The sequence below is a fragment of the Haliotis rubra genome, unplaced genomic scaffold (assembly GCF_003918875.1).
Source record: "Haliotis rubra isolate DU_JTF1 unplaced genomic scaffold, ASM391887v1 Scf755, whole genome shotgun sequence".
In the NCBI taxonomy this organism is placed as follows: Eukaryota; Metazoa; Mollusca; class Gastropoda; order Lepetellida; family Haliotidae; genus Haliotis; species Haliotis rubra.
In genome coordinates this window covers 284,042-308,300 of record NW_025767474.1, presented here as the reverse complement: position 1 = coordinate 308,300, position 24,259 = coordinate 284,042, and the positions used below count along the sequence as shown (strand labels likewise).

General features: G+C 39.2%; 1 protein-coding gene and 1 long non-coding RNA gene across 2 annotated transcripts in view; both read left to right on the top strand.

The window, feature by feature from the left end:
* Nucleotides 1-18,829, top strand: part of LOC124260220 (titin-like) — a 129,468-nt gene extending 110,639 nt beyond the window's left edge. Inside the window, exons 13-14 of the mRNA XM_046694479.1 lie at nt 2,422-2,528; nt 17,625-18,829. The gene's annotated coding sequence lies outside the window, so the exon portion shown is untranslated. The remainder of the gene's footprint in view (nt 1-2,421; nt 2,529-17,624) is intronic.
* Nucleotides 18,830-18,918: 89 nt separating this feature from the next.
* LOC124260212 lies at nt 18,919-22,158 on the top strand. The gene is made up of 2 exons (XR_006894023.1): nt 18,919-20,284; nt 20,462-22,158. It is a non-coding gene; the product is annotated as an uncharacterized LOC124260212 (long non-coding RNA).
* The last annotated feature ends 2,101 nt before the right edge of the window (nt 22,159-24,259 follow it).

Below are 24,259 nucleotides of genomic sequence, written 5' to 3'. Positions count from 1 at the left end.
AGTAAAAAACAATTTTGAGAAGAGAAATCTTTTAATCATTTGTCATTTAATCACAACAAAGTTCTTTTTACATACAATCTAACTTCTCAGTAACCTGTTTCAGACTCACCCTACTCTCCTCACTAGACAGTGGACTGTTCCATTATATCCGTAGGTGTTATGCTTATTAACCTTCTAGTTCAGTGTCTGTCAACTGGGTGTCTGTCAATTGGGAGATAACCTGGTACGATATAACTGGGATTCAGTGAGTGTCTCGTATGTTTTTGAGTCAAGCTTTTTTCGGTTGTAACCCACAAAATATCCCTGCATCAGCATGGCTTGCTATTTGACTGGATTGAGGAAAGAATAGTCCACACTGACGGACTTGTGTTTCAGGTTAAGATGTTTTCTCATTGAGCTTGTTGAGCTCCTTGCGTAACTCAGCATAATGCTGCAAAGGCAACACTTGGTTTATGTTTTGAAGTGTCAAGGTCAAAATGGGCCCATACGTTCAACCTTTTGTCATCCATGACTGCACTCGTGGTCATGTTTAGTTTAGAGTTATCTCCCTTGTTGGGTACTCGAGTCTTGGAATTTGGACTCGAGTCCTGCCGTACCAGACCCGTTGCCGGGTAGTCTAGTACCCATCAGAGCCCTAATACCAGGAGTAAAAAAAGGATGTCATTTTGTCAACTCTATGTCCCGGTCTGATCGATCATCCCCGACAGAGTGGCAGTTAAACCAACTGATCTTCCAGACAGCCTGTCTCCCAATTACTATTCACACTCTGATCGACTGCACTGGTCCCTGCAGATGCTACATCTTCATGTCTGGCGCATCATCAGAAATCTTTAATTACCAATGGGTACTCCAAAAGAATTGCTGCTGCAATTACGTCGGCACATGGTACTTAAACACTGTCTCTATAAGATAACATGTGGAAGAAATTTGAAGACTACTACAGGTTCAAGGGCATACCATGCCCACTACAGTATCTGCCAAGGTTGTTGCAGAAGATCAGTGGGTAAAGATTCAGAAATATGGTCTGTTAGGTCTCAGTGATCAAATATCAATCAACCAATGGCAGGTATGCTTAGAACAAAAGGAAGACTGCATCGAAGAGCTGTTCAAACATTAATGAGGCCATTTCCAGATTTGAAGATTTGTCTTTCACCAAGTCTGAAAAGGTACTTCCTTGGTGGACGGTCGAGTCATATCTTTACTGAGGAACTTATTTGAAAGAACCAGATTACAAGAACAAGGTTGCCAGCTGACAGATCTGCTCTCAGCAAGATTCAAGAAATAGATAGCACTCTTAGTATTTCCAGTTCCAGGCCCAACACGTGCATTAACTTCACACATATGCATTCATCCAGCACTATTCATTTTAGAAGACATCGCAAACAAAGAACCTGAAACTGACTTTGGTATGTCTAGTGACAATAGTGGTAAAAACCAAGTCTGACACTTCCAAACTGGCCAAATCATACAAGACAACTTCTCTGAGCTTCACATATGGAACATATCAAGAATTGCCTGGTCAGCTAGAGCAGCTAAGGTTTTTTCCCTAACACTCAGATGATCTGGAAGAAGTTTGTATGATCATAAATGGAGGAGTTTTGACCAGTTAGCAAGATCCAAGGTTTCACAGCATGGAAAGGCTACACCTCCTCAAGGGTTTTTTTAAACCACTATCTGGCAACACATCTACAGAGGTCTCTAGAACAAATATTTCTTTCTGTACGAGAGCAGTGATCCTCAGAGCTTAAACGGACACAGGACTAGATCCTCCTATAGCTTATGACCCTCACAAAGTGAGCCATAGCATCATAACAACTACTCCATCACACCCATCAGTGAAGTCTATTTATACTGTCCTTACCAACCATTATCTCAGAGATTTTACTACTGATCATATCGCTGGAATCAACCAATTTGGTTTTTTGGTTGGTCGTAGCACTACGATTGACAGTTCCTTCAAGAAGATAAAATCACTCAAAATCATGTAAACTCGTAGATGTCAGGTTACTGTCTGATATCCAATGACTGAAAGTCCATTATAGTGTAATTCAGAGCATAAGTGATATGGTTCAATTACATTTATGAACTATTTTTAATATATTGATCATGCTAGAAAACCAGGAATATAAATAGAAGCAAATCCACAAATTCGTAAGATTTACTTCCATTTCTCTAAAGAGAAGGCTGTATGCCATACATCAAGATGTAACAGAAATAGATTACGAATTAGATCCCACCACCTACCAACGGAGTTCAAGTAATTAGTATTAGTCAGGATAAGGTAAAATATTTATTTTTTCATGTGCAAATATTTCATTCTATGCTTATCCTGATTCATACTCTATTTGCCCCAAACCATTCTCCCTGTTTGTTCATTTTTGTGTACCATTTCGAACTAAAACAATTATCTTGATGTTTAAGGTGAAGCTTATGAAAACACAGGCATTGGAGATGAAGGAAACCCGTACATCAATCATGCCTTTGATGGTGAACCTGACGATGTTGCTGGCCAAGCAGCTGTTCCACCGGTGAGTATGAGATTCAGAATGCCTTGTGCTCAAAACATTTACAGTCAAATATGGAAGCTTTCATTCTTTCTCATAAACTGTCAAATTTAGAAAGTCAAAATGTCTCCCGAATTCCAATTGTTGTAGGATGTTTAATGTCTATTCTGGTTATAATCATCAATGCCTTAAAGTCTTGAAAACTATTAGTTCGAGCAGCCTTATGTATTTGAGATAATGTTTTGTCGGAATTTAATCTGATACAACATTTTGGTCGTCTGGACATCTCTAGAATGGTATGTCATTCATTGTTGTATGGAGCATAACTGAAAAAAAACTTTCAATACTTTTTAACAAAAATTCATATATGTATCAAACAGAACCTAAAGTGGTGCCTTTTGCTATTAACAGAATTTGAGCATTTTTATTTTTCACGGTTTCCATGGAAATGATTCGGATTTAGTCTAAAAAAAGAGGGGTGGGTTTCATTTCTGGAGCACAACTCGAAAGCCTTTTATTTTTCCTTGTCCTGACTCATGCTATTTGCTTGTCTTCTTCTTCTTGTGAACATAGTGCAACACTTGTATCTCCCAATTGAAGTTCCCTTCAATGTAAAATCACTAATCAGTACTCACAAGTTATCTGTCCCCTCAAAAGCGCGGGAACGAGGGTGCCACCTCCTGTCATGTGCCTCACTCTCTCCTTCGTCGTCCAGTGAGCAGGACGTGAGAGCGCCTGTGTCTCCCTACACACTATATCCTTTATTTATATTTAGTTGTTTACCTCTTATGATCTTCTATAGAGGTGTAACTAGTATCCTACAGTATATATCCTATATAGTATGATACAACATGCATTGATATATATTCGTGTTTCTGCTGCTTTATTCACGGTCCGCCGTGTTTGCTCAGTAGATTGCGTTAATGAAAATCTGCACTGTTTGTAAATTACATTTCTCTGCTGCCGATCCGCATTTAATATGCCCTAGTTGTACTACGCCGTGCTCTACTGTTTCACGTTGCAATTTGTGTATTAAATTGTCTAATTCTGCCTTTGATAAATATTTATATTGCGTCTTGAGACGTGCAGCAGATAGATCTCGGAAACAGTCTTCAGTCATGGCTGCTAGATCAGAGTCAGATATACCCTGTCAACTGTTGGCGGACGACCCTCTACCGTCTGGTGTTCCGCTTGAGTTACCTTCAGGGGAGAAGAGTGGGACGCAGTCCGCTATATCCAAGAAGCGACCTGCATCCCAGGACATCCTGTCATCACAGTCTAAGACTAGGAGAGCTTCCACGTCGTCACAACGTACGCTCCGCACCCCCAGGGCTACAGCTTCGTCGAAAGTGAAACCTACGAAGGCTACAAAATTTCATCTGACATTCTTCCTGTTTCAGAATTGTGCTTATATGATGACGATATACCGATTATCATTCCAGATGTACGGCATAAGAAGCGACCAGTTTCGGCTACCGTCACCTCAGCGCAGATGAACATGCAGCCAGAGATGCCTACGCTGACGGCAGAGAATCTACCTGAGGGTCCCGTCACTACCATAGAGAGGGCAGCGTCTACATCAGCGCAGACCGTCCCAGACGACCTGGTCAACCAGATTATGATGCTGATGGAAGACCGATACGGTTTACAGAGGCCTCAGAGCTGCGGGCGCCAGAGCCCACCCCATTTAAGTCATGTACAGCCCCAGAGCCCGCTATGACTTCGCGTAGGGCCCCAGAGCCCACAAACGCGCCTCCACGAAGGGTAACCCAGCCCGTATCAAAGCCTTCGCGAAGGACGTCCCAGTCCGCCTCCACGAAGTACCTAGATCCCCACCATTCGCGAAAGGCTTCACGGAGGAGGAGTGCTTCACCGCAACAGGACGGCATCAGGGCTATGGAACAATCAAGAGAGCAAATTACACATAAATCTGCTAGAGATGCAAGCAGTGATAAACGCCATAATGCACTGGACCAACTTACTACAGAATGCTCAGTTGATGATTCACACAGACAATTCGACAGTGGCGTTTTATGTGAACAAACTAAGCTCAACCAGGTCCCCGAACCTATTGACTCTATGTTTTCAATTGTTCGATTTAATCGACAATCTCAACATACATGTCAGAGCATGTCACATTCCAGGAGCAAAGAATGTAATAGCAGACGCTCTCTCGCGGCCACACCTACCATCGCCGACAGAATGGATGCTCCATACAGAGATATTCGCTCAAATTATCAAGGAAATAGGAACTCCACTAATAGACCTATTTGCCACTCGATTCAACAAACAACTGACAACATTCGTATCGCCAGTTCCAGACCCACTAGCATGGGCAACGGACGCACTAAGCTTATCATGGGAAGGACTAAACGCGTACGCTTTTCCACCACCAGCGTTAATCCCACAAGTCTTACTCAAAATCAGTCAAACGCAGAGCCTCCATCTGATTTTGGTCGCGCCCTACTGGCCAGCGAGAACGTGGTTTCCAACTCTTATTCAAGGAATCGGACAACTAATACTACAACTTCCAGAGTGCTCGAATCTGTTAATACATCCGCACACCAAACAAACGCACGGAAAGCCAGAAATATTTAAACTTCACGTATGGATTGTATCAAGACGTGTCTGAATAAGAGAGGTTATTCAGCCAGTGCGGTAAAAGCAGTCACGCTTGCCCTGCGTAACTCAACTCGCAACTTATACGATGACAAGTGGCACAGTTTTGTCAGTTATGCTGCAAAGAAGGATTTACAGCCAGATATGCTACTCATCCTCAAGTGGCTGACTACTTATGTTATCTATGACAAACTAAGAATCTAAAAGGCTCAACTTTGTCCACTTATCTTGCAGCTATAAGCTCTGTCATAACTATGAGAACGGGCGTCAAGTTAACCAAACCCCAAAGTTACTCGCCTTGCTACGAGCATTCCGATTGGAGGATCAAAAACGGAAGTTTCACGCTCCAGCTTGGGATCTGAATATTGTGCTCCAACACCTCACAAGTGAGGCTTATAAACCGTTAGAAACTACATCGTTGAATCTCTGACTCAGAAAACCTCGTTCAGGTTAATTCTAGCTACGGCTGCCAGGATGTCAGAGATTCACACATTGGATTACGAGAGAACACGCTTTGATGATATTCATAACATCATGCATCTGGGACTATGCTGAGATTTTATCGCCAAGAACCAATTGCCAGGTCAACCAGACAGATTATTCCACGTCCCAGCTCTCTCATCTATACTTGGACCTCATGATACGATGGATCTATCACTATGCCCAGTAAGAGCACTGAAAATATATCTCCACCGATCCAAACAGAGGAGGGCAAAATTCAAGAGATTATTTTTCCTCTATCAACAGCTACGCAGACTGAAGTCTCACGTACTACTATCTCCATTTGGATCAGAACTGTCATACTACGTGCCTACAAGGCTGCAGGACTCGACCCTCCAAGAGCTTCTAATCCTCATGAAATTAGAGCGCTAGCATCTACACTTGCTCTACACGGCAACTGCTCTTTGAATACCATAATGGAGGGTTGTTTCTGGAGATCCGATATGGTGTTTGCCAACCACTATCTGAGAGATATCACCACCGAGGACGTCTCAGGTATCTATTATGATAAGGGTCTGGGGTCCAAGTGATGGTTCCGGTGAAGCACCTTATCTAACTGGCGTGCTGGTCTGCTTGGGGGAATATCTCAGCAAAAGAGTCTGAAGTCACAAGAAGCTAATCACACTTCTATTTACGAGAACGGAGTAACATGGGATGGCCACAGAGAGTAGGTACAACCCTCTGGGCTGAGGGCTAGAGCTGACCTGTGTTGGGAGTCTAAACCCTACTGCTAGACAAATGCAGTTAGAGACATTTTATCTACAATTAAAACAATAAAAAGATTACGATTGGTTCACAGATACAAAAATGGGTGTAACCTACATTAGCCTATCAAATACAGAATATACAAAATGGGGTGCGTCCTTCAATGACCAGACAGGGCAATTACTCTTAATCCTGTTAATCCTATTTTAACAGGCACTAATCTCGATGGCACTTTTACTGGATGCTTGGATGCTTACCCTGGGCTAGATCTTAACGAGCCTAATCTGATGTGTCAATTACAGGTGCTTGGATTACAATAGATGTATTTACTGTGGGCCATGTCTTTACAGCCCTTAATTGGTGTTTGCTTAAAGTCTTGTAATATAGATGATGACATGTTTACTTTATGAAAGTAGTTCATTTAATCGTCTGGTCATAATTCTGAATTACTGAAAGGGTTGCTAACAGCTTGAGTCCTCAATACGTTAGGCTAGGATTATATATTTTATCTGTGAAATTGTGTAGCCGTAATTTATGCCTTTTTCAATAGTATGTCTGTGAGATGAGTTTTACAACTTTTGACTGGAGTCTTTCTCTAAGCTATTACTAATATTATATATACTGAACCGCAAAAGAAACGCAAGTTTATTTAGAAATGTGAATATTTCTGAATCTGTGGAACAAACAATCTTAACACTACGAAAAAACAACAGACAAGTGATTGTTGAAGAAATGAGTCATGGTCTCTGGTGCAAACAACACTCAAGTTTACTGTAAAAGCATATGTTGTCACTCCACCCTCACACACCAAAAATGTCACGAAACAGTGTGTCAATTAGTAGCGCGTGTGACCACCATTGGCTGCAATGCAGGCAGCACAATGACGTCTCATCGAGTCAACAAGTGTCTGAAAGAAGGCTTGGGGAATTTGATTCCATTCCCTGGCCAATCTGGCTTCCAAATCTCTAAGGTTTTGAGGTTGAGCAGCTGTCTGTATCCGTCTACCAATTTCATCCCACACATGCTCGATTGGTGCCATATCCGAGGACAGAGTGGGCCAGGGCATTACAGCAATGTTGTTCCCTCTGGGGAAGTCCATAGAGACCGTGCAGTGTGAGGGCGAGCATTGTCCTGCTGGAACGTCTGGAGCTGAGGTTGGGCCTGGAAGAGCGGTACAACGTGGTGTTGAAAGACCTGGTCTCTGTAGACTACAGCAGTCACATCGTTGATGAAACACGTAAACGTGTACTGTGGTGGTAGCTGAAGCCACCCGTACCATGAGTCTTCCACCTCCCCAGAGGTCAGCTTCCACAACACAACAGTTGGCGTAGCGTTCGATTACGTGCGTGTCCATACACGCGTTATCGGCCGTCGGCGTGGGACAAGTTGAATCTGGACTCATCAGAAAACAACACTTGTTGCCATTGTTGACGTCGCCAGCGGTGGTGTTGTCGCGCCCACTGTAAACGATTTTGGCAGTGACGTTGCGTCAGAATCGGTCCGGCGTAAGGACGGCGACATCTCATCCCTGCTGCCCTCAGGCGACGGCGAACAGTGTGTGCAGAGATGTGGCGTTGTGGCCCTTTGAATGGTTGCAGCTGTCTGTGTTGCTCGTTGCTGTCGGTTACGCGGATGAGTAACCCGGATGTGACGATCTTGCACTGGCGTTGTTACCCTGGGACGTCCTGAACGTGGTCGGTCTGGAACATTACCGGTTTGACGATACCTTGCGGATAGTCTTGTGATTGTTGTCGCGTGAGATCTGAAGTGCCTGGCCACTTTAGTTGGTGTGGATCCGGTCTGCAACATTCCAATGGCGATTCATCGTTGCTGTTCAGTTAGACGTGGCATGTTTTCCGCGTTGTCACAGTCAATTTTGTGTTCTATGGTGTTTTTTGAATGACCTGCCTTATAAAGCTTCAAACTGGAGTGAAATGCACACATTTTTGTGTGAAAAACTCCATGCAAAAAACACGAAAAACATGAAAATGATTGCGTTTTGGCGATATGGTCAAGAATCAGCGGCAACAACGGCAAAACCATCTTCGAATGCTTAGTTCTATAATGGTATACTTTGTTGTCCTAAAAGGAATGCATTTAGAACGTATGTTTTGAAAATAGTAACTTGCGTTTCTTTTGCGGTTCAGTATATTTGTATTTTCCTAATATCTGAATCCTAATATATTGCTTGTAGTGGTAATAATGAATAATGAATTTTGAATGAATGATTATTCCATGATAACTTCCCCGCTGTCTGAAAAAGTTTGGTCCCCAAACTTGGACAAAAAATTTTTTTTAGATGGACAATGGTATAATATTTAAATGGTAATTAGATTGTCTCTTTGGTATTGAGGCACAAGTTCCTTCTGCTGTCATCTGGTCGTCTGGATGTGGAATCGGGCTTGTCATGGCTCTGTGTACTGGTTCTTATGTTTCCAGGAGGCCTCGTGATGGTTCCACACACAAAAAACATCCTGATTTTGGAGTTGACTTCTACATTATCCCATGCAGACAGATGATTTACATGAAAAATTCAAAACAAAACAGAGGTAGCTTGCTGCCAATAATATACATGTGACTTATTTTGGTTTGTCTGTAATACGTACATAAAGATACTTTTCACTGCAAATAAATTGTCTATTAGTGCATTGTAAGAGGTGACTTTTATGTATTGAAGTCATGACCTGGAATAATGCATGGGCAGTTAATAATACAACGTACATGGGGTGATAAACACATAAATGTTATGTATGAGCAAATATATACACATGTGCTTGTGCTTTTAACAAGTGCATTAGTTTATTGAATCCATACATATACATATTGTGTTAAGAACCATTTGTTAGGTACCTTGTTAATTTGATTGATTTTGTTAGTCTTTTAAACATCTTAATTTGTTTAGGGATTTTTATTTATTTTTTTATTTTATTTGATTTTAGGTTTACCTTGATTTATTAGTCTGAATTTACTTCACTCAGTTTTGGTTCATTGTAATTCAGTTCAGCCTGTACGCTTGGCTGAGTTTTGGTTTAAAGCATTTTGCGCATTATTGTTTGGTGCGCCTTATTTTTGCTTTCGTTTCGCGTTGCTTATGTTTATTCCGCTTCGGCACGATTTATTTCGTGTTTGTTTCACTTCACTTTGCTTTTGAGATTGGTTGATCAGAGCAATGCTCAAAAGTTGTTGTGATGCAAATAGCTCAGATGATCAGGCTGATGCCATTTGTTCATAACTAGTGTTATCAGGTAACACAGTGAAATGACAGGACAAATATACGTTCCCCAGAGCTAACAGATCATTTTATTAATGAGGTGCTGTACCTTTTGCAGGAATATGACTATTTGGTTACCACAGGTATGTATCGGCCGACTATATTGGTATGGTATGGTGGGTCTGTAAGCCTTGGGCACTGCACGGTATTCAAACGAGTCAAAAGTTCCGATGCCTTCTTTGTATGCAGGAGCGCGTTTGGATTCATAGATGGGTAATACACCAGGAGAATCACAATCCTCTGGGGTGTCCGTATCTAACCATTCATAGAGATCCAACCAGCTCTCATTGAGGTAATTCTGTATGAGGTGGAGAGGAACAGCTTCTAAATACACTGTATTATATCTAAGATTACTTTTGTCATAGGTATATGAGACTTTGACATAGCAGTCTCCTTGAACTATTTCAATGCTCATAACTCTCTTTATATCTGGAAAGATTTCTCGTAGGTGTTTGGGTTCTATTGGGTATGGTTCAACGTCCAATACTGGGTCTGTAATGATTGGTTGCTGTCTGAAACTTTTTGACAGTACATTGACTGATTGATTGTCTTGTGCTGACTCTCTTTGGTTAAAGAATTTGTGATTCTTTAGTGGCCGTTTTCGTCGTTTTCCTGACATATTTTTCTTGCCTAATTGAGTCTGGAATGGTGCTGCCATATTCCCATGTGTTTCCTCTTTCTGGATCCTTCCATTTCACCCTGTGGTATATTTTGTTGTTTGCTCTCTTGGAAGCAAGAATTGAATAATGTCATCAGGATTGAAAACCTTGGTGTCATTACTTGACGTTGGTTGTTGGGTTGGTTGTTGAACCTGACTTGATTCTGATTGTGGCCTTGACTTTGGCTGATGATGTTTGCTGTTTAGTCCTCTTTTTCCCTTGTTTGTATTTCCTTTCTTCTTAGTGGGGTTACTTGGACCTGGGGTGCTCTGTTTCTGGTTTGTAATTGTTGTACTGGGTCCTGCTGAGCTTTCCTGAATGCCTTTCTTCTCTTGAGTTGGATTCCTTGGATTTCCTGCCTTAGTTTTTGAATTGACTTCCTTACCTTTAGGTGATTGATCCTGGGTTGAACTTGTTGACTCTGCATTGTTGCTGTCAAGTTGTGGATCGCTGATTGTTTCCTCATTGTCATCTATGACGTTTGAATTCATATTGTTGCTGTTGTTGAGGTATGGTTCTGGTGGATACTGTGGACGATCAGCTGGATCGAAATATGGCTTCAGACGGTTGGCATGGACCAATGCTTTGTGCATTTTGTCGTCAGAACTTCGGCGTAGTTTGTAGGTGAAATTTGGACCTAAATGAACAATGTAATAACTGCCATACCACTTTTTGGTTAACTTGTTGCAGAGGCCTTTTTCTACTTTTTGACAATATAGCCAAACTCTTTGACCTGGGGAGAAATCTGGCTCTTTAGCCTTACGATTGTATTGCTCGGAATACACCTCCTTTGCTCGAGCAGTGTTTTCAGCTGCAATAGTCCTTGTAATTTCTAACTCCTCAAGCAAATTTGAAAGATAGCTTTTGTTGTTGTGGCCTAAATTTTCCTTTGGAATTAATGAAACATCTTGTGGAGCTCTCATTTCTCGGCCGAATAGCATAACAAAAGGGGACTTTTGATGAATTTGGAGACATCCGATAGGCCATCATGATGCCTGGAAGAAACCGGGCCAATCATTTTGAGTTTTGTTACAATAGGCTCTTAGTGATTGATTGATGTAGGAATTGAGCCTTTCTACACTGCTATTTGTTTGGGGATGGTATGGGCTGGTATGAGTGAATTTGATAGCCAAAAGTTCACAAATAGCCTTGATTAATTTTGACATGAAGTTCTGACCTCTGTCTGAAATTAAGGTCCTTGGAACGCCATACCAACAAAATATTTCTCTCACGAGAACATCTGTGGCTTCTTGACTTCTCAGGGGAAAGGCTTCACACCATCTAGATGCTGCATCGGTGATGACCAAAATGTGCTTGTACTTATCTGGTGATGTTGGCAAGGGACCAAGGATGTCTACATGCCACCTGGTGAAGACCTCTTCCACAGGTAATGGACGTAGGGGTGCCTTCTTGCTGTGGTAATGCCTCTTGGTCTGTTGACACACTTCACATGTTTGGACATGCGTTGCAATTTCGGTGTACATCTTTGGCCAGTAGTATTTTTGTCTCATGGTGTTGTGCATCCTTTCCTTTCCATGGTGACAACCGCCAAACTTGGAATCGTGGTAGGATCTCAGGACCTGGTTCCTGAGAGTTCTTGGAACTGCCAGCTGTTTAATGAATTTGTCCGCATGACCCTTCTGTCTCTGTGGAACAAATCTGTACAGGATTCCTTCATCTATTTCAAAGCTGCCTGCTTCGATAAGGATCTTTTGACGGTCCTTTTCATTTTCTGGAAGGACATCATCTTCTTTGTAGTCAAAAATTTTGGTGAAATCTGGACAAATTCTTTGTAGATGACGTAAGTTGGGATGTGCATTAATATTTACCTCAACCATTGTGGCTTGTGTGACATCGTCACTTGTAGCGTGTAATGCTGCAACCACGTTTGCTGGTACTGTTTGGTAGTCCTCTTCGTATTCAAAGGTGACAGACAAATGAGTTGTCTGTGATTCACTATCTAAGTGATTAATACTTGGGATGCAATCATCCTCAGTCTGAGTTGATTGGGTGACCTGTGAGGATAATTGCGGGCTTGCTGAAATGTTGGTATGGCTTCTTTGCTCAAGTGAAGTTATTGTAAAGACGGTTTTCTCAGCATCTTCTTCTGTTTGACTTTGAGAGTTAATATTTTGCTCATATTCCCTGCGTGAGAGCGCATTGGCATTCCCGTTGGCTTTGCCGCTGCGATGAACAATATCAAAGGTGTAGGTAGACAGTTCTAAAGACCATCGCCCTAACCTACCTGTGGCGTCCTTGATGGATTTGAGCCATTTTAAGGCGATGTGGTCTGTGTAGACAGTGAATTTGGAATTTGCAAGGTATGGACGAAATGATCTAATGGCTTCAACTAAAGCTAAACCTTCTTTTTCTGTGATGCTCCAATTCTTCTCGCTGCCGTGAAGAGCTCTGCCTCCAAAAGCTATAGGATGTTCATTATCCTTCTCATCTTTTTGACTCAAGACAAACCTTATGCTCATATCGCTGGCATCAGTTGCAAGAAAAAATTCTTTGTCAAAGTCTGGATAAGCCAGAACAGGTGTGTTACACATAGCATCTTTGAGTGTGTTGAAAGCCTGATCACACCCAAGTGACCACTGGAACTTTGGTTTCTTACCAGTTTCTGCCTATGAATGCTTTTTTAACAATGCGTTCAATGGCAGTGCTATTTTCGCATAATCTTTTCACATACTTTCTGTAAAAGTTTGTGAGGCCTAAAAATGAGCGAACCTGTTTTTGTGATTTAGGTATTGGGAAGGTTTTAATTGCTTCGACCTTTTTGTCATCAACTTGAACACCTCCACATGATAAAACATGACCCAGAAATGAAACCTTGTCGGTTGCAAAATTGCATTTTGATGGCTTCAGTGTTAATTTTGCCTGTTTGAGATAGTAGAAGACTTGCTCCAAATGTTGGAGATGCTCTTCAAAGTTTTTGCTGTAGATTATCAAATCATCAATGTAAATCAACGCAAAGTTGAAAAGCAATTTTCTTAGGACTTTGCTCATGAGTTGCTGAAAACAAAGTGGAGAATTAGACAAACCCTGGGGCAAACGTGTGAATTGATAAAGGCCTTGATGGGTGACAAAAGCAGTTTTATGCTTTGTGTCTTCGTGTAATGGCAATTGGAAGAAGCCATTGGCAAGATCTAACGTGGAAAAAATTGTAGCTTGGCTATTGCCGATGTGATCAACAACATCGTCAAAAACAGGGAGTGGCCATGACATGGGTAATGTGATAGAATTTAATTTTCTGTAGTCACAAACAAATCTATATGATCCGTCACGTTTTTTAACTAAGATGATGGGGGCTGAATACATTGAAGTGGACTCCTCTATTAAATCATATGTGAGAAAATCTTCAATAAGTTCTTCAGTGACTTTTGGGAGATGAGGAGACTGACGATAAGGCCTACACCTAACAGGGGGATGGTTGCCTGTGTCAATGACATGCTCATTCATGTCAGTTTTCCCTAAATCTGCGAGGCCTGTGGAAAACATGTCTCTGTTTTGTCCTAAAAACCTGAGTAGTCTTTGTTGTTGGTCTGGCGTCAGTTGTGTCTTGGTCAAGTCAAATCCTAAGTCTTGAGCAATTTTGACGTAATCCCTAGTGTCATTGTCGGTCTTCTTATTGGCAGTGTTAACTGTACTTACAAATGGCTGGTCACAGTCAATTTCAAAGACAGAGTGGCTGTCAATGTAACTAAATTTTCCTAAAACTGTACCTTTGTCTATTACTTTTTCGTCTTGAGAAGGATTCATAAGCCTAAATGTAGCAGTTTTCTTATGCGCTTTCGAGAGGGTCCTACCACCTGCTACTTCAGAATGAGCAGTGAGGGAGGCAATTGGTTCAATGAGGATGAGGGAATCATTGTTTGCCTCAGGCAGTCTTACCTTGAAATGAATTTCACTCTGAGGGGGAATATATATCTGATCTATTGTTTTTGCTAATCCACAAATTTCTTGATCTGGATTGGCAATGAAATTGATATATTGCCTATCTGAGGTGCTGTTGCCTATTTTGAGGGAATGGCAGCTATAATCTATGACTGCATCGTTATCACTGAGGAAGTTCTCACCTAGTAAGACTGACTTAGGTAATGAGGGCAGGACATAGAATTTTTGTGAAAATTCTTGATCTTCAATGACAAAATCTAACACAACTGAACCCAACACTTTGTGCAATTCGCCGCCAACACCTTGTATTTGTGGAAAGGGTGAGTTTCCAAGTACAGGGTTGTTGAAAGCTTTGTTTAGAAAAGCAGACGAAATGCAGCAAATGGATGCCCCTCTATCTATTAAACAAGTTGTTGTTTCAGTGCCAAATATTACCTGAATTACACTTTTGGCAAGGGGGGTAACTAAGGGCACAGTTGGAATTTCACTTCCACAGTTACTTTCCATACCAGACTCCATATTGGCCATGACACCTTATAGTATGTACCGTACTATAATTAAGAAAGACAAGAAATCAACAATGTAAATGAGTACTTACAATTTTTGAAGACTTTTTCTTCCTTGGATGGTGTCTTTACAGGAGTTGGTGGTCCTTAATCCAGTGTTGAGATCAGACGTGGATGCAGTCGCTTGTTATTCCATGTGTTCTTGTAGCTGGTTGTAGTTAGTTCCTGTGCTCCGAGGTTTCCGAAAATCGTTGATTCTCTGCCAACTATTATGATAAGGGTCTGGGGTCCAAGTGATGGTTCCGGTAAAACACCTTATGTAACTGGCGTGCTGGTCTGCTTGGGGGAATTAACTCAGCAAAAGAGTCCGAAGTCACAAGAAGCTAATCACACTTATATTTACAAGAACGGAGTAACATGGGGTGGCCACAGAGAGTCGGTACAACCCTCTGGGCTGAGGGCTAGAGCTGACCTGTGTTGGGAGTCTAAACCCTACTGCTAGACAAATGCAGTTAGAGACATTTTATCTACAATTAAAACAATACAAAGATTACGATTGGTTCACAGATACAAAAATGGGTGTAACCTACATTAGCCTATCAAATACAGAATATACAAAATGGGGTGCGTCCTTCAATGACCAGACAGGGCAATTACTCTTAATCCTGTTAATCCTATTTTAACAGGCACTAATCTCGATGGCACTTTTACTGGATGCTTGGATGCTTACCCTGGGCTAGATCTTAATGAGCCTATTCTGATGTGTCAATTACAGGTGCTTGGATTACAATAGATGCATTTACTGTGGGCCATGTCTTTATAGCCCTTAATTGGTGCTTGCTTAAAGTCTTGTAATATAGATGATGACATGTTTACTTTATGAAAGTAGTTCATTTAATCGTCTGGTCATAATTCTGAATTACTGAAAGGGTTGCTAACAGCTTGAGTCCTCAATACGTTAGGCTAGGATTATATATTTTATCTGTGAAATTGTGTAGCCGTAATTTATGCCTTTTTCAATAGTATGTCTGTGAGATGAGTTTTACAACTTTTGACTGGAGTCTTTCTCTAAGCTATTACTAATATTCTATATTTATATTTTCCTTTTATCTGAATCCTAATATATTGCTTGTAGTGGTAATAATGAATTTTGTATGAATTATTATTCCATGATATATCCACCATTTCGGTCCCATGGTCCTCGCACAACAGTTGACAGTTCCTCGGAGAAGATAAGTCAATCGTACAGATTTCTACTTATCTTATAACAGTACTAAATAGCTACATGCTATATATATTTTGCTTAAGTTCTTTTATTATCTTAAGCTCAGTACTATGGTTGTTATATCATACAATATATTAGCTAAGAACTCTACGGAGTTTGCTATTATATATTTAGCTTAAGTTTAATCATATCTTAAGCTCAGTACTATGTTTATATCATAAAAGTATATTAGCTAACAAACTCTAAGGAGTTTTTTGCTATTATATATTTAGCATAAGTTTCATCATATCTTAAGCTCAGTATTATGGTTACATTATAAAATGTATTAGCTAACAAACTTTACAGACTTTTTGCTATTATATATGTAGCTTAAGTTAATTATATCTTAAGCACAGTACTATACACATATCATAAAAATATATTAGCTAACAAACTCTTAGGAGTTTTGCTATTATATATATAGCTTAAGTTTATTCATATCTTAAGCTTAGTACTATGTTTACTTCATAAAAGTATATTAGCTAATAAACTCTAAGGAGTTTATGCTATCATATTAACAAACTTAAGTCTATTAGTCTTAAGCATTGTATTCATGTTGTATATACTTTTATCATAATAATTATATTGTAATAACCCATATCTGGCAGCTGATTAGTTAGCAGCAGGAATTCATCAATTCAGTGCCTTTATGAAGTTCCCATAAGGGTTATTACAGTCATTACAGTACAAATCACTAATTATCTAAATCCAAAGTATTCTGTATTCCCACCTCCGTATCCGTCGGATTCTACAAGCAAATAGCATGAGTCAGGATAAGGAAAAATATGTAATTTTCTGAATAAAATTGATATTTTATACTTATCCTGACTCATGAGGTAAGCCCTCCCATCCTCCCCACATAACACTTTGGATTTCCCTGAAAATTCAAGTGTTGGGCTCGCTATATGAGGAGAGAGTGAGGCACATGACAGGAGGTGGCACCCTCGTTCACGCTCTTTTGAGGGGACAGATAACTCTTGAGTACTAATTAGTGATTTTACATTGAAGGGAACTTCAATTGGGAGATTCAAGTGTTCCACTATGTTCACAAGAAGAAGAAGACAAGCAAATAGCATGAGTCAGGATAAGTATAAAATATCAATTTTATTCAGAAAATTACATATCTTTAAACAAATTTTGTCAGATGTATAAGACAGATCCCAAAGTGGTGCCTTTTGCTATTTGGGGATTTTGAGCATTTTTATTTTTATTGGTTTCCATGGAAACGCAAAAGGGAGGGATGGGCTTAGTTTCCAGAGCACAACTCGAAAACCGTTCAATATCTTTCTACAAGACTTGGCTGATATATCAAAGAGATCTTGAAATGGTGTCTTATGCTATTTGCAGAGTTTTGGCATTTGTAATTTTTATCATTTCCATAGAGATTTGTTCTTTCAAATTTGTTGGGGCCAGGGGTATTTGTCATCTTCTGATGACTCTTGTTTAAAATATTTGTGATTACAGACAGTTTAAAATGTTGATTACATGTGAAGGTGAGATTCAGGGCTGTGACATATTGAGATTTACATTTGAAACCGTTGATGGTACATCTAGGTGAGATACTGTGCTACAGCAATATTTGGACAAAATGTGATTACCAGTAATTCAGTATTGGAGCATTTTTCTTCAACAAAAGCCTAGATACTTTCAAACTTAGCACATAATCAGCTGTGGCATATACTGTTAAATTGCATGCAGGGAGCAAAGGCAGGGCGGGATGACGATGGCCTGCTGTATGTTGGGATAGACTTCAGTAGCCACAACCCAAGCCCACATGTCCACAGAGAGGAGGAATCCACTGAGTATGCTGGCATCCAGATTGGAGTTGTTGGACCACCACCGATAGAGGAGGAAAAGAAAGAAGAAGATAAATAGATGTATCATGAATGACGTTCCTTTCTGTTGTTTGAGTTTTTGTTTTTTTGCTTGTTACTCTCAAAATGTTTTTCAATACCAGAGTCTGCTCAGTATCATAATGGGGGTGGTTGGTTAACCATGTGTTTAAAAGCTCCAGAAGACCTGTGTTTGATTCCCCATATGGGTGCAATTTGTGAAGCCCACTTGCTAAAAAGCATAAAATGTACAATACTGTATGACAAGATATATATTAAACAATTTCATGTACAACTTCAAAATGTGCATTGCAAGCATGGACTGGGCATCACTCCACGTTATCTTTTCTCACATATATTTCTCAGAGAAAGCTTTTTATGCCTTTCTTAATAATGATGATCTTTGAAAACAGCAGTTATGATCAAAAGTGTATTTTTATTAGTGCTGTATTTGCTCAGTATAGAGAGTGAAAATTCATTGTTGCTCTTGAATGATATGCTTTTGTTACACGATTAGTTTAAACCAACTCTCTGACATTTGTGCATAATCACAGGATTTGATTAACCTGTTACACGATGCAATTAACCCCTTCTCTCAACTGTGATATGTATAAAATCTGTATTTTGCAGCATAGTGATTTTCATATTTGTGGGTTAAAATTTAAGTGATTCTCGTCACTTTTTTATGCTTTTGATATATTCTACTTTACAACTTAATCTGGATATGTGTGACATACCATCTATTCCATCACAAGATAAGTCGAGGGGCATCAGGCATTACTCTCTCACTTTAAAACTGTTTTAAATTTATTCCAGCATATAGTACATGTTCTGACGTAGAAAATGCCGTGACAATACACCGTTTTTTAATGGTGGCTTTCTCATTATCTCCCAAAATCTCACACTTGTCAGTGACAGTGATAGTGATTGGCTGAATGGAGCAAATCAGACGGGTCGTTATTTTTATCATAAGCAGTTGCTTATCAAGCGATTGGCTTGCCACGACGAATTGAACCATGCCTCGTTGCATTATTTAGTCACGTGTCATGCTTTTTCGGGACTGAACCAAAATTAGCACAATCTGAACCAAAAATTTAGCCGAGAGTAAATACTGCAGTATATTGAGAACTGCTGTATACTGTTGCAGCACTAGTTAGTTGTCAACACTGCATAAATCACCAATGGTGGACGCACATGATACTGAAATTTGACACCAGATCTCTTCAAGGGCGTGTCACGATGCCTTGTTTCAAATCATGCAGATTTTTATATTATCCTGTCAACAGTTAAACAGTCATGAAGGAAAACACCACAAATCATGCTAGTTTCTATTTGCATTGAAAAATGGCATAACATCAAATAATGCACACTTACTTTATCCCAGACTGTATAGATAATGCAAGAATTTACTGTTTGATTATAAACATGTAACGTTTTGATCAACAGTTCCTCATTTACACATGATTTAATTTTTTTTAAAGTCTGACTTATGTTTCTGAAATATACTTAGTGTGCCATGCCTCTATCATCTAAGCAGTTAGTCCCTTGCAGTAGAGATACCAGTCGTCAAAGTTTGAAATAGAAGATTTACCTATGATATTCTATCAGGCAGTGCTGTGAGTTATATATGTTAATTTATTGATCCATTTCTTACAAAATTTTGACACCATTTTGTAAATTACAGAGATTTGTCTCTACAAACAACACAGTATACTGAGTAGCCTAGAGGATGTGTATGATATATAATTAGGATTACATGACATATGCATTTTCTTGTTCAGGTAATATGTACATTTCCCTTTCATCTAACTGTAGCTTTATGTCCTGAGATTCATTCAATAGAGCCCAAAGACAACTGATGCATTATGTCTGTGTTTAAGCAATTAGCGATTTTTATAGAAAATTTGTTTAAAATAAAATTATTATTATGATGACATAAATTCAAATTTAACCTCCGATTTAACTCTTGTTGATATGTTTTATGTATATATTTATATGTTTATGTTTAACAGATTATACTTGTGTATGATGACTGCTAAAACTTCATGCATGTGTATTGTAATATTAAAGTACACATGCACCAGAATTAAAAAATATCAACATAACAACATTGTACAATGCAGTGAAGAGAAAAACTAGATTGACAGTACTGATTTGTTTGTGTGAGAATTTGAGAAAGCAGTTTACAGCAAGGAAACATAAATGAGCTTTCACTGCAGACATTTGCAAGAGATATCCACCATTCATGCATACAGTCATTTTATGCTCCATGCACCATAATCCCTTACTCATACCCAAAAAGGATTTCTGTGATTTTCACTCTTGTGCTGAAATTGTTTTTTTGAACAGTGTATTATGTGTACATAATTCATCTGTGGCTGTTTATTTTTCAATTTCAGGAAGCTTGTTTCTCACCACTCTCAGTTATATACCTGCTACATTTGTATGTTGTTAAGAATCCCAATATCTATGGGAAATTTACATTCTACATACAAGACCTTCACATGTTATGACAATAAGCTTCAGGTTTTGAGGGGTGGTGGGGTAGTCTAGTGGTTAAAGCTTTGGCTCGTCGGGCCGAAGACCCGGGTTCGAATCCCCACATGGGCACAATGAGTGAAGCCCATTTCTGGTGTCCCCTGCCGTGATGTTGCTGGAATATTGCTAAAAGCGGCGTAAAACCAAACTCAGTCAGTCAGTCAGGTTTTGAAGTATGATATTCAAACACCTAGTACGAGACTTAAATAATGAATTGCAAAATGTCAACAAAGCACAATCTGAAATGGAACGATTACGTGATCCCACTGCTTCACTTCAAACAGCCATCAGGTGATTCATGATTACAATAAATTCAATCATGGTCATCCCTGATGTTTTCTGGAATTGTGGAACAAATATTACAAGCCATTATGCTAGATATATCATGGTATAAGGTAATAGATATACTGTCCATGCACCAATATGAACACAATGTACAACTCACATTGCTTAGAGTAGGGCTGCGTTCATAAGGTCTATACCAGTTATAGCTATCTCGTTCTGGATATTATACTCTAAGACAAAACGGGACAGTTTTTGGTACATATCAACCCAATAAAGTATCAATGAATTGTAAGTACGAGTTTGTCAGAAGTTTTGACAGACCCAAAGAAAAACAACTTGTATCTGACTCAAAAACATTGCAAAGATATTCAACAAGCAGTGGCAACATGCCAGAAATTCAGTCTGGAAACATCTAGCAAACCTTGGTAAAGATGTTTTGTGGTTTACCAATATTTCACTGACTATGTACATCTTTTGTAATGTATCTAACTAATGTTGTATTGTAAGTATATTTTACATGAAATAGAATATAGTTTTAACAATGGAATCATTCATATGCATGCATATTGCTGAGCGCAATATTAAACAAGCCAACCAACCAATCAATCCTTTGATAAAATCACACAATCAACAAAATACTACCTACGGGTGTGTGTGTGTGTGAATTTTTTATATATTTTATAGGGAGTTACAGACAAACTATTTGCATACTTGTTATTATTTTTACATCAAGTTATGTAACAGTCTATTTGCTTTAGAATACAACCTTTTTGCATAAATGAAATATATCACTTCCACAGTTAAGTTAGAAAGTATCTGTGAATTGTCTTCCACATACACCATTATTTTACTTCAATTAGTGACATCAAGCTGTAAGCACATTCCTCATTGGACTTCTTGTTGCCTATTTTAAACATAGAATCTATTTGTTTTCTATTTCGACTTCATCAGTGACATGTGATACATCATACTTTGTATTTGTCTATTATTGCACACTTGTGCCGAATGGTTGCCCATAGGACACATCTATTTTTACAGACCTATTATTTTGCTAGGTGAAACCATTATGTTTTCTGGCTTTATCAGTAGCCCAAATGAAATGTGATGGTAATATGTAATGATACTTAATATGTATGGTTTATCCCAAAACTTAATTGTGTACATCTGTTTATATATTTAGCACATGTATATGTATTGTTTGAAAATAACCAGTTCTTATTATTTACTGAATTAAGATATATCCTCTGATAATAATGAACATTTTTCATTTGACTGCAATTTTATAGGCTAACAATTTTTTTTAGTCCCATGGACCACTTTAACTTGGCTAGTGCTCTTTACCAAAGATGTTGAAAACAATTTGCTGTTCCTTCACCAATCTTGGTACACTGATAGGTAAAGTGGTGAATTGTTTCAAGTGAACAGTTTTGGACTTTTGCAACATTTACATTTTGTGTGTGCATGGCAAATGTTTCATATGTGTATTGACATCAAATGTCTTGTCTTGTTTCTCTTGTTGATTGTCTGTCCTGACATTTTAATATTTTAAGAACATAATCGGGTGTGCTACCTTGCCACGAAATTTTGTTAAAGGTGACATGCAACGTAAAACACAACTTTGCAGATTCTGATACTTTTGTTTCTGACTTACCGAAACAAATCATCAAAAATGCATATTAAACTTATAAAGTTGAAAAATAACGCGATGAAAACAACTGCGCGAATTCGTAGTTCTAACGATTCACTAACTTTCCCCCAGTGCTTGGGGGGAATTGAAGTGGTTTCAACAGCTGGGCTGCGCTCATAGCACATGCGCAGTGAAATAGGTTCGCGGAGCTTGGAAGCGGGTTGTCCGGTGAATATTCGGTGAAGGCTTTGGTGTGAGCTATTTTTCTACTGTTTTGTTGATATTTCACAGGCGCTAGCTTTTTATATGTTATTACAGTAGATTACCGATTGGGGTGGTGGGGTAGCCTAATGGTTAAAGCATTGGCTCGTCACGCCGAAGACACGGGTTCGAATCCTCACAGGGGCACAATGTGTGAAGCCCATTTCTGGTGTCCCCCGCCGTATGTTGCTGGAATATTGCTAAAAGCGGCATAAAACCAAACTCAGTCAGTCAGTCTTACCGAGTCACTTTCTCAGTTCGATACTTAAAAGCAATGTCATTATTTAGCGTCGACAGAATTTCTAACTGTTATATAGATATGTCGTTGTCACAGACAAAACTCAATGTCTGTTTTATTGGCACCTATGTGTCTACCTGCCTGTCTGTTAATGACAATATTCAATACACAATTTCAATCACTGACCACATGCAATTTGAACTTAACACCTATCAGGCTATACACCATACACAAAATGCATTGATTTATGGCCCGAGTTCGGTCTCCGTCACGATATGTAATTACACAGACAGGCAGGTGTGATACTTGTACACATTACATGTTATGATGTCTGTTGATTGCAAAATGTTATACACCAAAAAAATGAGCATGTATTTACAAAACCCAACATCTGTATATATACACACACAATGAGCCCTGAGGGCATCTGCAAATGAACCAGCCGTTACACTTGAGTGCACACCCACCCACTCTGACTGGGTTCAGTATCCCGGCTGCTTCGTTTCGAGGGAGTAAACCCAAGTACAAAATATTGCACTTTTGATTTGTGATTGTACGCTTATAATTTTGTTTTTATGTTTGTTCATAACCAGCAATGTATATTATGTGTCATGAATAAGTGATAATTGTGTTTTAATTATGTTTGATTTTTTGGTTGCATGTGACCTTTAATAGGAGATCTTGTGCCTCAGAATACAAACTGTTAATCATATGCAGTGATGTCTTTTCACATGAAACAGACAAATGCCCCACTCTGCTTACTTGATTGCAGAGAATTTCAACACCATTTCAACAGAGGAGGTCAACACCATTGACTTGATGAGCAACTCTGCCTTGGTGCTATTGTTATGTCTTCTAAATTTTATGCCATGAAGAATGAAATCTAAATTATTTCTGAATGCCTTGCTAGTTTTGTTTTCGTGACAAGAATGTAATTTGGACTTTAAAACTGAGAAAGATGAACATAAACAGTTTCAACCATGAATACCTAAAACAGAGTAAATTAGCTATTTCCTAGATTCCTATATTGATGCAAATATCTTGAAATGAAGCTTTTCTGGTCTCTCCAAGCAGCTGAAAAGAATCAACTACAGTGCCTTTATCACTCTAAATGTATATTTTTGTATCACAGATTATACCCAAGTGCCTTACAACTGTTTGCTTCAAAAGTATATTTTACAATAAAGATTTATTTGTGTAATTTATTTTTCTTTTTGTTTTCCTTTTAATGAAGCACAAGACTTAACTTTCTCCAATTAAAGCTTTAGTGAGCCTCACCTCAATCATACTTGCCCACTCAGCTACCTTTAAACGTTAATTTTAGAAAATTGCAAACAGAGACCAAATTGGGATCGGCTTCAGGTGAAGTGTCACTGTCACTGGTCCAAGGACAAAAACTGGATTGCTCTTGTGGCCTCTAGTATAGATATCCAAAGTCTTAAAGGGACACTGATGCAGAGCAATTTCCGTGGACTGGTTGTTGCTTTTGTTATTGTTTTTCTCCCGTGAGTACCCGGATGTTACCTCTGCTGCGCCACCACCATGCGCAATG